Genomic DNA, 17790 nt, shown 5'->3' with positions numbered 1-17790 from the left:
TGCTGATTATGAGTAAGGAGTGAAGCCATGAGATCTGAATTGACTATTATGGGTGAGAAAAATTTGTTGGTGTCATCTAACTCTCCAACCTTGAAAAAGCCATTTACTCAATCATATATAGAGTCAGCTTGTAAATACATTTCCATATTCAATGTCTAAGCTAAACACAAAGTGCTATGAGACCAAAAGTGTTTGTCATGTACATTCAAGTATAATTAATTATTATTATGCTCCTTTTAATCTTGCTTGTTAATACATGATGATATCCTACAAATACAGTAATTTAGCGACTGTTCCATTCCTTGAATATAATTACTTGATTTAGAAAAATGAATGAAAATTTGGGTGTAGGTAAAGTTCAGGAGCTCAGTGCAAGCACAGAGCTCTGCTAGCTTGGCTGCCCAGGCTCTCTGGGGCACTGGGCATCAGCAGCTAGGAGACAAACATCTGCTGTCATTCCAAGAGCTGTTACTGGCAAGACTGGCCTTGCAGTCCAAGGACTCATTTGTGCCATGTACAGAGGGCATCCTTCGGTGTCTGAACTAGATCAACTCCTCCCATGTACACAGAGCTTGTTTTGGGGACTGTTCTATACTCTCCTGGGGCTAATATTTTATACATAGTATATATAGACTATTTTATACATAATATAGTAAAAATGGTTATAAATCAAGGTGAGAGATGAAGGAAAGTAATTAGAAGTGGTAAGGGAAGCATCTTTCCCTCCAAGTACACAGTTTCTGAGTCAGCTAGCAGATATCATATTATCATATATATCCCTCACCCAGCTACACCCAGGACTGAAGCTGAAAGCTCCTCAGCAGAACCACACACACAGAATTGTAAACTCTGCCTCCTTTCAGGACTGACTTCCTAGATACCCTGGTAAGGGGAACTGAAAGGCTAAGGTGGTTATTTCCACGCCCATTAGGATTTGGACTGGTAGCTCATATAGGCTGTCATCCCCAGCTCAGAAAATGGGGAAAAATGTTTCAGAGACTGGGTGCCAGTTCACACAAACATTATTTTAATTCCACTATGAGCTATTAGCCTCCTTTATACAACACGAGTATCAAATACTGAGATCAGTCTAAAGCTCTGTTTAGATGACAGGTAGGGTATCTACAGATTTCTCTTTTTTAAATGACAAATTAATTAAGAACTACAGCATACTCTTTCTCAAAAGCATATTCAGACTGAAGTTTTACCTTTTGAGTGATAACTCTCTTAATGCTTTGTTACGGTCTAATAATTTGATAACCACCTGGGTTAAGACCCTTCTACTTCACACTGATTTAAGCTGGAGTTCAGTATCTGGATCTGTACCACGTTGCTCTCATGGTCATAAAAGGTCTGTGAGGGAGACATCATCCCCCTCACCATCATCCTCCAAATCTTCATCTTCATTATCCTTCTGCCTTGTAGTAGGGTCAAGTGAGCAGTGTCATTCCTTAATTTGATGTTTTCTGTTTTATTTTGCAGGGCAGTATGTTCAGAATCAGTACAGATGTTACCACCAGTGGTAGCGCCCACCCCAAAGAGGAACTCTTCTCACAACAAAAAGTAACCAGTCTTACATTAGACTAAGTGTAATACAGCTGACTCTCCATTATCCACTGAAATGGGAACTAGGACAAGTACAGGGAAAAACATGACTGAAAGGGTTACCAGACTGCATGGTGCACAGAGAGCTGTGTGGAGCCAGGCAAGACCCACCGGGATAACGCTGAGTTGGAGGTAACTAATCCCTGCAGAGGAAAGGCTTTGTGCACCTCAATGCTTACTGCTCTTGGTTGTAGAAGAAACCAGGGGCTATGGCAAAGCACCAGCCCTCTTGTGGACCCGTGTCTGCCTCATGGAAAAAGCTTCCTGGACCCCAGAACGTTGCAGGGAGTGCACAGATGGCCAGGCAGCTCTCCTGGGGTGTCCCTCAGGCTCAGCACTGGTTGGGTTACACTCAGAGCAGCTCCCTGCAGAGTTGTGCATCAGTTTCTGTGCTGGGCTGGAAGTTATGCTTTATTTTTAAACATCTGTAAAGCACAAACCTTCAGCTTCCTGCTTATGAAATTGCCCACTGAAGTCTACAAAGGTTTTGCATTCAAAACAATTACACCTTTAATAAGTGATCTAAATGTCATCCTATAAATTAAGAAGAGGGTGTTCAGCAAAGCTCATTTGTTCCCATGTTTCTGTTATTTAGCTACAGTTTTGCAACAAGAAGATAGAATGAAATTCCATAGCTGCACTGCATTAGAAATGCTGTCAAGACTGGCTGAAGATTACTGATTCTGCTTCAGTTGGAATTTGTACAAGTAATGTTATCTAAAGAAGAACCATATGAGGGCAAATTGAGAAGCACAGAATGAAAACTATTAAAGTTTAACCTAGCAGCAAAGTATCTTAAAAAAAAAAAAAGAGACATTCAGCAAACCATGTGAATACGTGAACATCTAAGATAGCCAATGAGCAAACCAAATTCCTCCACCATCTCTTTATCAAGCCCTAGTAAAATCATAGTATCTTCAGATCATCTCATTCAATTATAGATCCACAATGAGTTACTTTTCCTTGATAATGCTGCATCTATTAATTTATAATTCATTAAAGAGGACTGATGCTTGAGAACAACAGGATGCACCAATTTTCCAAAGTACAAAGTGGCATATGCAAAAAGGAAAATTACTCATTCAAATATTTAACTACCAAAATGTATTATTTTAGCACAGGCAGTTATTATTTGATATGTAGCAAACCTGCTTCTGTGAATGCTATTTAGATTAGAAGTATGAGCAGTTTAGTTTGAAGAGGGTCTCAGGCAATAAATTATCTTTACCTGCAAAGACTCACTTTTACTGAGTTTTGCTTGCTTGAATGCTGGACGGTAGTGGTACTCAGCATTAACACTGCTCACTGTACAACACTCATGCATGTTCCATAAAATACAAAAAAAAAAAGAGACATAGGGATGAACGATCACAGTCTAACACATGGCAGCAACTCAAGCAATGAACTGAAGCAACAGTAAACCAGAAAAAGAAAGATAATATTGGACAGCACTTTCCTCAGCTAAGAAATTATGGGCCTTGTAGTTACAGCACAAATGAAGGAGACAGGAAATCTGGGATTTATTCTGGGATCTGTCACAGATTTCCTGCATGGCTTTAAGAAAGTCCTGTGGGGTTAACTTCAGCCATGGGGCTTTCATTCCTTTGAGAGCAGTCTGCACCCATATCTCAACCCTCCTATACAGTGTGAGCTAATTAACACAAAGGGAAGACGTTACTGGTGCAACTTTTGTACATAAGAAACAGTCAGACCTAATGCAGGTAAAACTGTATGATCTAAAGCAGCCTGGGCAATAATAGTCCAAACACCAAGGCAGGCAACATCCCCCTCCCCAGGAGCTGGCAAGGAGGGAGTAAAAAGGATGGGCACTCCGGCCATTGAGTAGCGTGGTTGTTACACTGGTGGAAGCAGGAAACAGAAATTTATCTCCACTGGAAGCCAAGACTTCATTTCTCTATTTTCTTCCAAGCATAAAAACTAAAAGGAGGACATACAGGGCTTGTAATTTCTTGAACTACATTTCCTTTTCGGTTTTCACACACAGTACATTCTCATGAAATGCAGCTTCCAGTGGTAGGAAACCAAGACACTCATGCCTCTAAAAGACACCTTCACATACTCAACTAACTTACCACAGAGTTTTCACTTACAGAAAGTAGTATCATAATTTCAACAGGTCAGTTTTATTTCTCAGGCCTGCGTGGCTTAATGTCTCAAATTTGAGCAAAACAGAATAAGTCCCACATGTTCTTGTTAGGAGCACACACCCTTTTGGGTTCTTCTGGCTGGAGAGATGGTTCCACTCATTCTCTGAGAACTACTCCAAAATTAAGATAATTAATCCACAATAAACTATTTCATATTTTATGTCACTTACCTGGTGCTCTCAGATAATCCATTTTTATCCCCTGTGTTCTGAGCTATTTTGTCTCTACTCAGTGTTGCTACCTGCAAGGGAAATAAAACCTCCAGAAGATGGCTCAATGCTGCTTAATTTCAGTTAACAAGGATCTGGAACAAGGCATTACCCAATTGAATTTCCTACCCTCTAGCCAATAGGGCTATTAAGTCACAGCAGGTGTTTCTACTTGTTTCATGATGTTAATAGATGCTTGGATGCTAGCAGAGTTTGTAATGCATTTGCAGCTTTTGGTTATTTATGGAAAATGCAATCTAGAAAAGCCTTATTTTGAATTTAATCTGTGTGAAGAATTTATCAAACTTCTGTAGTGATTTATGTTCATCAAATCTTAAACAGAAGAATGACTTGTTCGAACTTTTGTTTTCAGAGAAAGGTAAGACTAGAATTGGACACTTGGGTCATAAAATAATATTGCATCCCAATACCTTAAATTATCCTCAAAAATGAAAGATGTGGCAACATAGAGATGCATCCATGTAGTCCTAAATCACAACTTCTGTTAACAAACTGTCTTTATAGACAGTTGTGTGATTAAATTTCTAGGAGACCTGAAACCACACTTAACCACTGAAAACGAGGCACCTGGTTTCTCAAAGATATCCAGCATTGCTCTCAATTGGATCAGCTGGGCAATTGTGAGAAACCAATCACTTCACTGAAATCCTAACTGGAAAAAAGGGACTAGTGATCCTATTCAGTCCCATAAGCAGCACAACTCTAGAAATAAAACAGGAAGCAGAATAACAGCTTGTGTCCTGAGCTTCAGGCTCAGCTTTGAAATCAGATTTGATTACAGATGTAAATGCAAACCTTAAAATCAATGCTTTATAATAACAAAACAAAAAGTTCAGAGCCACAGGTTGCTTTTGTCCACTATCAGTCTTCTCCTGGTATGGAGGCAAATCGCATCCCTACAAATTCTTGCACTCCACTGAAATGGTTGTATCTGTCTGCTCACACTCATCCTCTCTTCCTCCTCAGCCCCATGTGCAAGCTCACCTTCCAACCAGCTTGCAGGAAGCAGAGTCACTGAGCAGACTCCAACATCATGTCAAACAAATGAACCTTCTCCCTATTTAGGGCCAGTTATCAGCCCTCTTCCTCTTTACTAGCTCCTACATTGACCTACAGGAATATTCCCAGTAACAGACAGGTTTAATTAGCCATCAGAAGACATTAAGCATTCCCCAGATCCTAAAGAGGTACAGCATTAAACCACACGAAAATAATTGACAATGAGCTTTTCCCTTGCTAAGAGCTCTAAGGACACTAGAACAAAAATATTGTGGACATAATTTTTCTGTTTAAGTCCACAGTGACTCTAAAGAGGTTGACAGTGAAAAGATTTCTGACCCAAGGTATAAAACCAACATCTTCCTAATGTCTACAGATTTAAGTTCTATCACTCTTGGACATAGCACAGACCATGCAAATATCTGTCCTAGTAAAATGCATCTGATTGCCACTTACTGTTCCAATTATTTTTTCCTCTGATGCTGTATCAGAATATTTGAGAATCTTCTCAGAAAGTTGAAAATTTAAGTTTATGGTAAAAATCTCTTCTATGGCAGAGTTTAAGATGGAAGACAGTCAAATCTGTAGAAAAAATTAAAGATTATGAAATATTTCTTCTGTATAAGATGCATTTTGTGTAAGTTTTTATTTTCTCTTTTCCAGAATTCATCTACCTACACAAACCTTGCTCACCTATATCCACATTTTCTAGCACGAGCTTCACTACTTGTCCCTGTTCTTGAGTGTGTGTTAAATGAAGTTGTAAATTACCTGGGGCTGCTCTTACTGGCCTGCAACAAGTGGAGTTCACACAGCCACACACCTTCGGGGCTTAGCTATGCCAGCTGATATGGGACACCACAGTGCTTCTCCTTCAGAGCAAACACTTCCTGCCCACATTCCACTGTTTCCCAGGAACATCAAAACCAGGTTCCAATTTGGAAACACAAAATGAGAGAGACTTTTCACATCTTCATTTGAGATTAGAAAAACAAAAAGTCTTTATGTTATTGTAGTTCTAATAATGACTCAAAAATTTGAAACCAAACATTCAGTGCTGTTCTTTTATAGCCTTGGTCTGTCTAAAGCATCCTGGGAAGGCTTCTCTACACTGTGCTAATAGGAACAATAGAAAAGCCTCCCAGTTATGATTGCATCAAATTTGGGGCATGTATTTTTTACTGTGTTTGTGTAACATACAGCACAATGGAGCTCTGATTCTGACACATTTCTGAGAATAGAGAACAACAAAAACACAAAAGAGAGAGGCCGAAGGTGACGCTGCAATTACGACTGGGTCATTCTAAGCATGGGTATGAAGTTCAGCTTTTCCAGAAGGGATTAGCAGACCAGATTGTTTACCATATAAGAGAAAAATGCAGAGAGTTTTTAATAAATACTTTTTCATGCTGTTAGTGCATTTTGACAACAATGTAATTTTGTTAAAATATCATAAGAATAGTTTATTACCTCAGAGCGTTCCTTCAAAATCTAAACTGAGTTCCACAGAACCGTTCCAGATAATTGACATCAGAACAATATCCATCTGTTGTTCTTCCTAAAAAACTGGTACCTCAGAAATTAATCAAATTAAAATCACAAACATTAAAAATAAAATTCTCCTCCAAAAGAGGAAAATGTGTGAGCTAAAGACAACACGAGCAATAATTGGGTAATATGCTTTACCACCAGTCCTGTCTAAATTACAGTATTGTAACTGTTTTCTTATATGTTACATTTCCAGATATTTTTATGTTATAGCAGACGGAACCTTTAAAATAGTTTTTAGGTTTTTTTCATTTACTATGTCTTTATTGCCATGAAACAGGCCCTCAGCCAGAGTAGATTCTTATATATCATAAACTTCAACAGGGGTTTGTCATTTTCACCAGCATCTTACACTATGCATTTAGGAAACTACCGAAAATCCTACATATCTCTTCTCGGAAGCAGAGGAAGCATAATTATCCCTTTCTAATTACGCACTTTGGCTTCCTTGAATTATTTGTTTAGCTTGAAGATTTGTTTATGTTCACTGATACTTTGGTTAAGTTTATTCTTCATTTATTTTAATTTTATGTTCCAAGGATATTTTACTGAACACTCCCTGTAAGTCCTTCAACTGTGGCCACCCACATCCTGAAATTTTCTCTCTACCTAATCCTACCTTATGTCATAACACAGTAAATATATATATATTTACAAAACAAATTTCTTCCAGCAAAATAGACCGAGTATTTTGTATGTTATTTTAAAAAGCTTGTGTAGCATTGCACAGTGTGTGTGTGTGTACATAAACATGTACACTTGCTAACACCCCCATGAACATGCACAGAGCCGTTGTTGAAAATTTTCATTAAAACTTTGTAAAGGAAGTCCATCTGCCACAGCTCAGGATGTCCTGTTTCTATGAGGGGCTTCAGCTATTGCTTGGCCATTTTCTCATTGAAAACATAAGTAGGAAACATGAGGGCATTTAATCTACTATTAAAACAAACTGATTTGGAAAGGGTGTTTTGAAGAGCTTTTCCCCACCAGCTGGGAACTGTGAGGCATGGACACCACCTCAGACACAGCACACTTAGTTTTCTGTGTCCTCTGTACTGGTCATCAGTGGGAAGGGTGGGAGGAAAAATTCTTTCTATAAGGAGGGGCTGTAATCTGGTCATTGAGATAATCCCAAAATACAGCTGTTGTTCCCAAGCAATATCTGTGCCCTGCTTGTCTTTCAAGGCAAACCATAGCAGGGCCCAGCCAGCCTTTGTGGGCTCCTGGCAGCGGGGTGGGCTGGAGTTCTGCCCTGCCCTGTCTGGCTTCTGAGTGCCCCGGTCCCTCAGCACAGGTGGCCTCCCTGGCAGAGGGAAGGAACAGACACCCTTGTCTTTTAAAGTACTGGGAACATAATTTGGGGTTAGTACGTGCTCATAGTATATAGCTGCTTGCTTTAAGAGACTGATTGCTTTGCAAGAGGATGGAGTCAACTCTGTGGCTAGTCTGGATTCCAATTTTATTTTGAAATAGTGAAAGAAAACCCCAAAAGTTCAAACCTCAGGAAAATTCTTTCATGATTCATTTGGTGTATTTGTTTTACTTTAGCACTGCTCTCCAAAACGTTCGGCTTTAATTTTACAGTTGATCAGTCTGCAGGAAGTCCCAAATCTCATTTCCACTAAACAAGGGCTTTCCTTGTTTGTGTTCCTCATTGAGAAATAAAGGATTGTAGCCGTGAGAGGTTTACACTTACACACAGTAGTTATGAGTACCAAACCAAAATGTTTTCGGTGGGGACTGGTATCAGTCCCAACAAAAAACTAAATGTCACAGGGATACATACCAGGAAAAGAAGAGGAGGACAGAAAGAGACAATGGGTGGAAAAATAGGAAGTACATGAGGAGTCAAAAATGTCAAAATAAAGCACCAGCGGGGAACATGGAGCAGAGAGGTCAACAGCAAAAAAGAAACTGGGGGCAGAGAAGGGTCATTAATAAAAGCTCTAAATATCTTAGTTTTCCCATACAAGCTTCCTTTCCCAATGGAATGACTGCTGGTGTTTGTCACAAGACTGTATTGGGTGCTGCACTAGGATGGAGAAGACAAGAGGGAGAAACTGGAAATAAAATGTCTGCTCTGGGCTCTGCCTCTCCTTTTGGGCATGGAAAGCAGCATTGCCTCTGAGAAGAGAAAGAATGAGACGGTGGTCCCTTCATCCTACAATCCAACAGGAACCACAAGCCATGGATGTCCCTTCAATTTCATCAGAGCACAGCATGAAACAGCCTTTTCATCCTCTTCTCCCAAGAGGCAGACACAGCCTTCCTGCCCTACTGAGAGCACACCAGTGGCAGGAGTAACATAACATTCTGTGGTGTCTCAGGCATAATGCCCACCTCTAACAGTCTTGGCGGGCCCTCACCATTCCATAATTTCCCTCTTATCTGAACAGCAATAATACACTACATACAAAATTTCTCTAAAAATTATTTCTGCCTGCCTGTCTGCAAAGTGAGGCCATTAAGACTGACAAACATAGCGCAGCAGTTTATCTTGATAAAAAGTGACCCACACAGACTGGTTAAGAGAGAGACCTAAAGCAGTGGGACAGAGGTAGGCTATGACATGGAAAAGTGACAACACACCACAAGTGGTTTAGCTTCATTACCAAAACACAATTTTTTCTAAAGAGCCTGTGCAGGATCAGGCCCTTCAATAATATGGCAGTTGTGTAAGGTCAGTGGTTTTGAAGCCACTTCTTTTGAAGTCATCCAAAAGCATTCAAACACTGACAATGTAACAGCTGTTGCACTGGTTGTCTTTAGGATGACTCTTAAGCTCAAGATATGGGTATAAGGTTGCTATTGCTATCTAACACCTTTTGCTTTTACCTGAGTTCTAAAATGTCCATTCTCATAATTGCCATGACAGCAAGTAAAAGGTTATTTGAGGAGAGAGAAGAGGGGAAAATCCTGTCATTCCTCCTTCCTTTTTCATGGTAAGGAACATGCTGATGATGCCAGGAACTGAAAATTCTCCCTTTTGATAGATTAATCGATTGAAGAGCTTTACAGTAGACCTGAAGAGTGGGTAAATGTACTCACCAGTCTAACTCATTAAGAAATGTTCCCCATGTAGTCATAATGCAGGAGAAAAAAAGTTTGTAAAGCTTTTAGACTTCAAAAATCGAGCATTTACACGTTATAATTGTTTTCATAATAAAAAGGCAATATTACAAATATTTTTGAAACATGAGGATTCTCTCATGTGTTGAGAGACTTTTGCTACTGACATTCCCGTGGATGTCACGCAGCCACGCATTGCCATCTAGCGTCCAAAACCACAACTGCACTGATGCCGAGAACTTGGGAAGGATATTCCAAATTAGTTCACAATAACAAGCACGGATTAGTTTTGTTTTTCATAAGTACAGTACTATATGATAAAACAATCACATCTAACAGATGACAAGGAAGATTTTTTTGGCGGTTTTTTTGAGTTGGACTGAGGAAATTATTAGGAGAGAGCAAAAGAATATCTGACTATAAAGTAAGCAATGTTGAACTATCATTAGTAGGAAATATAATCATATTTAGAGAATACAGCAAATAGCACGCACTGTACCAGCATTTAGAAGAAGTTTTATTGGGTCTACAATGAAAAAAAGAGAGAGGAAAGGAGCAGGAAAAGAGTGAACAACTAATTCAAACGATCCTCTGCTTTAAGGGCAAATATTCAGTCCTTCATGCAGAAATGTGCATAAAAATTGCACAGTAATTTTGGACTCTGTTACACAAAACTCTCCAAGCAATACCCTGCTAAATTGGTAAGTATCAATCAAAAACTGCACTGCCTCCTTACAAAGTAAATGGTACTTGGTTGGAAGCAATTCTGCAGCAGTGGAGCACCCAGGAAAAGTGAAATTATGTCAGTGCCGCCAAACTCTCCTGTAAAATACCATTGGATTGGCTGCATCTCAGTAATACCTTGTAAGGTTTAGGAGAGCTCCATGCTGTTGTGGAGACTCAAAAGGGACAGAAACCAGTTTGCTTTTCCATGCAATATTTAAGTTCCCTTTCAGAGTCAGAGCCTGAGTTTCTGTGTCACAAACTAATGTGCTTTTAATCAAAATTCAGAAGAAAATTATTGACTCTGTCTAGTGACTGTTATGAAGAACAAAGTGTTTTTAGGAAGGGCTTGAACAGAGGGAACAGAAAAGTCTTAGATCAATTCTGGGCAGATATAAAACTGCATCTTGAGGCTGCAGTTACCTGAAATGCTGTGACAATCTGGCAGTTTGCTGCTAACGAACTGGGAAGATTCTGCTTCCATTTTTTCCTTCAGTGGGTCTGGAACTCAGTGGATCCCTCTGTGACTTGATTCGGCTCAATAACCAAAGGGAAAATTGATTCATTATTTCCACTTAGATAATATACTGAGGTTAAAAAGATATAATGTATGTATATGGAGTGGGTATAAGGGGAGGAATCAGGGACAGCCTGCCCAGAAATGGGTAAATAAAAGGGAAGACCAAGACATTCCCCTTTTCCTGTGCAGTTGTTAAAAAAAACAACAACCACCTAACTAGATACAAATACTTGGACTTCTCACACTTTTCACTTTTTACTTCAATTTTCAGTCTACTTGCTTGCTGTAGGGTTGTTTATAATCCCCTTCCCCAACAATGAAAGAATTCCACGCTCTGTGTGTCACACATGCATCCCTCTGACAACTGGGGACACACTGCACTGTGCACAGGCAGAGTCAGGCCTGTGTTTTATGTTTCTGTCACTAATATTTCCCCTGCCATGCTGGGCTGTCCGCTGGCTTTTTTCCCTTAAAGCATTTAATAAAACCACTACTAGATCCCTCCAGCTGCCCAGCTACATTATTTATTTATGAAATATGCGCCTTCACAAAATCCAAGCACTTGTTCTAGCCCAATGTACAAACCCTGACATCTGTTAGTGTCTTTACCATGCACTGCAGAATGCCATGGGGAAGCACACAGGTCATGCAAGAAAAGCACTGTGGAAATGCAGTGTACAGGGTTCTACCCATAAACACTCTCTGAAAGCCAACAGAAGCATAAATGCAACTGGTTGCTCAGTGCACAGGTTTAAAACAATTTATGAAGAACATACATATATATTTTGCCCTTTTTACCCTTCTGGAAATCATCTGGTGACATTTCGTTCTCCAGTCAGACAGTTTGTACAAAAATGGATGGGAGCCTTCCTATTAGCTCCAGTGAGCAACCTAATAAACGTCAAGAGGCTTACTTGAAAATAAATGGGGGATATAATCTGGTAACTATTTGACCAAATCGGTTATATTTCTATTTGGGTTTCTAGAATTTTCTTGCTTCCTTTCTACTTAACTAAATCTGCTAGAGCAAACATAACGGAACTGTTCTTGTGAGATTGGCTCTTTAGTGAAGAGCCAAACAACCATTTTTTCTTCGACCTAAAGACAACCTTCATATCAAACAGGTAAATAAAGCTGTTTGGTTAGCAAATGAGAATGTTTCTGCTTAAAATGAAAATGAAAAAATGTTGAATTTTACAAGTCTAACAGGAATGGCTAAGATTTTAACTGACACTAAATTCTTTTAGCTCTGCTTCTGAGAGATAAAAATATCTTTTACTTTCTGAGGCTTTTCTTTCACTTACTTGATCCTGAAGAGAAGACACTGTAGATTTATGTGTTGTTCATCCTGGAGAGCACAGCTGGTTTAGCTTTTCTGTCACACCCCCAGGATCCTATCTTTAAAATGACTTTTTAAAATGCATGGTGGGTTTGCCTAAGCAAATTTAATTTGTATTACAGTCCGGATCCAAAGGAAAGAATAAGAAAAAAACAGAAGGTAAAAACCAAGCACACAAACACATCTCCAGTGCCACCTTTAAAAGAGAGGGGATTCTGTTTTAAACAGTGTGAGATTGGTATGAAATAGGTTTAAAATGTTGGCCCTATCATGCAGGCTATTTATATATACAATAGCAAGCCAAAGGTACACATTGCCCTTATCAACAACAACAAAGTAAATTAAAAAGTGCAGATTATTTAATAGCAAACTACAAGAGTTATTTCCACAAGAAATTAATTTGGGGAAAGACAAAAGAGGAATCAAGGTGACAAAACAAATCCTAATAAATCCGGATGAATTCAAAGTAATATGAAAACAGGAAGGCTTAGGGGTAGTATGAAGAAAATTAGGAGGCTTAAAGCAAAATAATTGCATAAACCTGGAGAAGTGAAATTGTAAAAGAATCCCAGACAGATGAGTCTCAGAGGGAAAAAGAACTTGAGAAGGGAATGGCATGCAGATAAGAGTGATTTCTTGGCATCACTAAGCAACAAGATGGCTGGTGTGAAGTAACTGCTCTTTAAACTGGAAAAAATAAATAAAATTATAAAAACTGAACCAGTTTTGGGGAAAAAAAATTAATGTATTTAACTGTAACAAGTCATGAGAAGACAAATATATTCACTTACTTCTGAGGCAACTGAAGAGTGATTTCCTGTTAATAAAATCAACTCCTAGGAGAACAGGCTGGAAGAAACAAAACTTGGCAGTTATCATTGAGTGGTATTAGAATAGTTTATAACTAGGAGGATGTGCTTCTTTGTCAGGTAAATTCAGTGATAAAATAATTAAATTAAAAACCATAAAATGATACAATAGCCTGGATGAAACTTGGATTTTAAAAAGCAGGAAAACCAGACCTCCAGGCTTCTTTGTGAGGATGACAAAACATGACAAAGTGGAACCAGTAGACACGTGATTTAGATTTTTATGAAACCTTTGACAACAGGCCAGGCAATACACACAACACACATCTAGGTTTAATTTGGACAGTTTTGGTTTCAGAAGATTCTCTCAGGTGTCAGGTTTCAGTGAAAAACAGATAAAAGTACAATTATGAGAACAAGGTATTGACTACTTGTGCTAACAACAGGAGAGAAGGAAAATATTATAATTGACCTTTGAATTGGAGAGTGCCATCTTCTCTTAATTTTCCTGTCCCCAAAGAACAACACAAATCAACAAATCTGCCAGGATCATTGCTATGCCCTTCTATTATGGAAACAAAGGGATCAGATACCTCCCACCTGCCCACATGTAACAGTTTGTGTTGGACACCAGATTTAGTTCACAGTGCCCTGGCAAGAGCTTGGATTCAGAAGGACAGGACTTGAAATAATGATGGAATGTAGAAGGAGGTTAAAAAACTATTAAGAATGGGAAAAACAACAATTAATCAAACCATACCTTACTTTGAATAATACTGAATATGTACTATTATTTTTTTCCTTGATAACTGTTTTTGAAAGATAAGTATTACAAGAGGAGAAAGGAATAATAAAATTAATTTGAAAAATAGGGACTCCTAATTCAGAGCCTGCTGAAGTTAGGAAAGGACTTTAATGGGCTTTGGCTCAAGACCTTATAGTGTAGCAAAGAAAACAATGTAAACTGAAGTGGGATTTATATCCCTACTATAAATAATGTATGTAATCTCAACTACTGGAGACAGTCTTTGTATATATCTAATTTATCATTATTAAAGTGAGATTATGGCAGCTTTATGCGAGACAGAGGCAAATCTGGGTCATTAATGAAAACAGTTTATTTACATTATCCGCTGTAGCTCCTCAGGCATTTCCATTGCTCACGTTTAAGACCTCACTCCTGCCCCGCCGTGGCCCACAGGAATACAGCACACGTGCTCAGGGCAAGCGTGACTGAAACAGGACTGAAAACTGAAAATAAAGAGCATGTTTAATCCTTCTTGCTTTGTCATTTTCCCTTTGCATTGGAAACACAAATGCCAAATAGTCAAGGCACAGATAGAACTTCGAGGGGCATTTGGTCTTCAACCTATGCTGACTATTAGCACTTGCTAAAAGTGACCGCACCAAAGAAACAACTTTGGAAGCCTTTGGCATAATGTTTCCTCAGTCCCTCTTGCTAAGGATGTTTGCATCAGCAGCAGAAGGCAGCTGGTACAAAGGGTGATAATGCTGCAGCTGAGCTCCATCACTTGAGTTTCAGTGGGCAGCTCAGGGATGTTTTGTAAAAATGGGCTTTGCCCAGCAGAACTGCCCACAGCTCTGCCCTTGGAGGAAGGTTTGGCCCAGCAGAGTCCTACAGCCAACCTGGTCTGTCCCTGCTGTCAAAGACAAAAACAGAATTTGAAAATAAAACAGCTTCAGATATCTATATGGGTTTTAAGGCAGAAAATAGACACTCTGATGTATTAGCAAAGGTTCATGCATCATCATCATCACCACCATCACCAAAATAGCCATGCAGGGCTTGGGATAGCAATACAAATCCCAGGCCACCGACCTTAAAAGACAATTCTGGATAAAATAATAGTTTCTTCCCTAAACAAAAGAAACTGGCAAATAAGCTACTTGCAGGCAATATGCCTGAAAATAGGCAATCATATTGAAAATGAGAAGTCCAATAATTTTAGCAAAAAATACCCACTTCCTCAATGTGTGAGGAATGGTGAAACCAAACCAGCCATGTGTAATATTTTATTCCTTTAAAAACTAATTTGATGATATAATAAGGTTTGTGTCATCTCTCTTATGTCAGCACTCTATGCCTTCTCTGGAAAAAATAATTTACCTTCAGACTAATCCATGCAGGTTTAGTAAAAAGAGCTTCCAAACTGGTTCATTTTGTCCTTCAGAAAAATGTTCCACAGGATTGCCAGATTGTTTCTTATCAGGAACAAGAGAACCAACCATTAATTTTAAAAAGGTCACATCATCAACTGTGGACACGTACACAGCCTGACTGGGTTCACTCTGTGTTCTTCATATAACAATTGGATGCACAGTTACCAAACCTGACATTTTGTATTTTTCTCTGTATTTTTTCCAAGAAAGAATTCTTCCTTCCAAACAACTTCTCACTACTAATTTGACATATTTATGACTCAGAAAGATTAGTAAATGACAGTCCCTTATTTTATCAATTACATAGGCAAAGCAACAACACAAGCTCCTAAGCTCCTCATTTGCCTCCTCTTTCCCTGAGATGTCAACCAACTGGTGCACTCTCAGCAGCCATCTGATCCTTTTGCTCTCCTGAAACTGCCAACAAAAAGAAAATTAATGCCAACTGTGCAGGTGATTTTGTATTGACACTTTTCCAATAGAATCCGGACTTGGACCACCAATGTATTTCACTGGGGACATACACCCATCATCAGATGGTTGTAATTTTCCAACACCAACTGTCCTGGGATGCTTTCAAAATAACAAAAGCTAAGAAAGATTCTTTATTTCTTTATCAATTTTTCAGCACCGATTCTTCAAACTGGTGTTATGTTTTTAACTATATCAATATAAAATATCCTACTTAAAGCTGTTACTTCAGTACAAATATAAACCACAATAAAATATAACCAACCTACCCAATATAAGTGATCCTACTTTATAAATTATGTTAACCTGCTGTACTTCCATCTACAGTATAGTTAGTTAATATTTCTTTTCATCCCACCAGCCAAAAAGGTTAATCCTCACAGCAGCTGTTACTACTCCAGTACAGACTGAATGTGAATTTAACCTCTCCTGGATATAGCCCAATAAATTCTGTTGTTTTTCTAAGCACTTCTGTGAATTAAAATGGACGTTGGCTTGCCATCCAAACTCATGAGCAGGTCTGAAGTGGCTTTTAGGCACGTTGCCAAATAACTTCCCAATTCCCTTATAGGGTATAGCTCTCACTCCAGAGATCTTCCGTGCAAGAATTGAAAAACAACACCTTCTCCATTTCATCAAAATTATTTTTCATTTTCTTAGTATTATTTAAATAAATTCTGCACAAAATTACATTAAAATAATATTAAGGGTTCATTTGCCCTCTCAATACCCAATAATTTCAAGTTAGTTGTAGCAATTCAAATATGAGAAGAACATATCCTCCTGTAACCTTCCTGACAAGGCCAGGATATTGAAAAGCCTGGATATTAAATTCAGCCCAGAGCATGTGTTTGGATATAAGGCAGAGAAGAACAGGAATACTCCCCAGTACAAAAAAGGGCAAGTATAAGAAATAAATATATTTTCCCCAGCTGATGCTTAACTTTATTGTAACTAAAACAAATATATGCTTTGAAATCTTCATTTTCTCTCAGACTTCAATCACCATTTTCAAAAGTAGTATAATTTAAACTTTGATTTGGCAAAGCAATGAACAACCTACTAAAATTTAAAACAATTGGAGATCTACAGAACATAAGCACATTACTTGTATCGCCCCTCCCGAAAAAAATGAAAATGGGGACTTGAAATCTTTCCTGTTTCAAGGGGAAGTCATGGGCCAGCTTGCATTGATGAGTGGCTTTGAACATTCTAGAACTTGAAGCATTCCAGGCTCTTGGACAGAGACTTGCCTGCTGATAAGAGAATCATGGAATAATCAAGATTGGAAGAGTCCTTTAAGATCAAATTCTTTCTGTTTCACACACCCCTAAGCACAGTCTGTAAGACTGAAATACACAATGGACGATACAGACTAGCTAGAATAAATAAACTTCAAGTCATAATAAACTTTCAACCCCCTGAAACAGACTCAGTTATAAAAAGTCACTACCCTCTCTTCACAGCCATAATTATTGAGTATAAAGTTAATTTTGGTTTTATGCTTAATACAGTTATATATTTTCCTTCCTTTATAAAAGCGTTAAAGCTCCCTGAACATGAAGAAAACAATTCCTCACTACCCCTGGCAGTGAAGCCGTGCCCGGGCTGATGAGGCCAGTGCCCCGCACAGCACAGGTGCCTCCAGGCACCACGCAGGTGCCGAAGCAGCACAGAGAGAGCCGGGGGGGTTAATGTACGAATTCCCGCCGTGTTCCTCCCTCTCGGGCAGCCTGCCCGGGACGCGGGGCCGGGAGCTGCCCGCCCGCCCCTCACACCGGGCAGCTGCCCGTGCAGCGCACCCCACTGCCGCCCGCACCTCTCCTGACTCGCGGCAGCCGCAGGTTACCAGCGGTTTGAATCGCTCACGGCGGCCTCAGTTCCACCTTTTTTCCTGCTGCTGAGAGTTCCCGCGAAGGAAGGGAACCCGCCAGCCCGCAGCCCTGCTCCGTGCCCCGGGCGGCTGAGGGAGCCGGCCGCCCCCCGCTCCTGCTGGCGTTGTCCCACAACAGCGGAGCGGGATCCCCGCCCTCACCAGCCGCTCACCTTCCCCTCAGCAGCGCTTTAATGGCACAAACGCGCTGGGAGCACTTGGGAACAACGCTCTTGCCCTTTCCCTCGGGGAAAA

General features: G+C 39.6%; 1 long non-coding RNA gene across 1 annotated transcript; it reads right to left on the bottom strand.

Annotated features, from left to right (window-relative positions):
• Positions 1 to 3929: 3929 nt before the first annotated feature.
• LOC109145462 lies at positions 3930 to 6575 on the bottom strand. The gene is made up of 3 exons (XR_002046843.3): positions 6473 to 6575; positions 5459 to 5584; positions 3930 to 4014 (listed from the first exon to the last, which is right to left on the bottom strand). It is a non-coding gene; the product is annotated as an uncharacterized LOC109145462 (long non-coding RNA).
• Positions 6576 to 17790: the final 11215 nt, after the last annotated feature.

This window comes from Corvus cornix, chromosome 9 (genome assembly GCF_000738735.6).
Source record: "Corvus cornix cornix isolate S_Up_H32 chromosome 9, ASM73873v5, whole genome shotgun sequence".
Classification (NCBI taxonomy): domain Eukaryota; kingdom Metazoa; phylum Chordata; class Aves; order Passeriformes; family Corvidae; genus Corvus; species Corvus cornix.
The sequence above is the reverse complement of the archived record's forward strand: the minus strand, read 5'-3'. Positions and strand labels throughout refer to the sequence as shown.